We start from the raw sequence: 507 nt of genomic DNA, 5'->3' as shown, positions 1-507 counted from the left end.
GCCCGCTCTTTTTCTGTGTTCTGCGGATCTGAAGGCGGAGCAGCACGCGCGCCGAACTCCGTAGGCGCTTATGCTTTACCATCGACTTCTCCGGCGGAGCATCGTCCAGAAGACGTCGCTGCCTTCCAGATGACTTAGCCAACCGCGTGGTGCTTTGCCGTCCTTCGTCCTCCCACACCGCCCACGTCCCGCTTCGCTTCTGCCTATGAGGCCACCGAATGCCCATGTGGGACCGGTCTAGCTGGAACTCGAGATGTCTTCTGCTCAGTTGTGCAGGGGCAATGCCAACTTTCATTTTCGCCTCGCATCTCTCGTTTTTGTTCGTTTCGCTCCTGCTCGCCCGATGAAGGGGAGGAGGGCGGGGACGGCACACACCCCTCAGCGTGTGGTATCTCAACCTCCCGCACCCCCACTCTGTGTGTAGGTAAGCCCAGCAGTCATCCTATCCCTGCCGCATGCCGAACCACTTGCGGTGGTGACAGGTGCAAGCAGCTACAAAGACGCTGG

Source organism: Leishmania donovani, chromosome 29, assembly GCF_000227135.1.
Source record: "Leishmania donovani BPK282A1 complete genome, chromosome 29".
NCBI classification, from domain to species: Eukaryota; Euglenozoa; class Kinetoplastea; order Trypanosomatida; family Trypanosomatidae; genus Leishmania; species Leishmania donovani.
Note: the sequence above shows the minus strand (reverse complement) of the source record.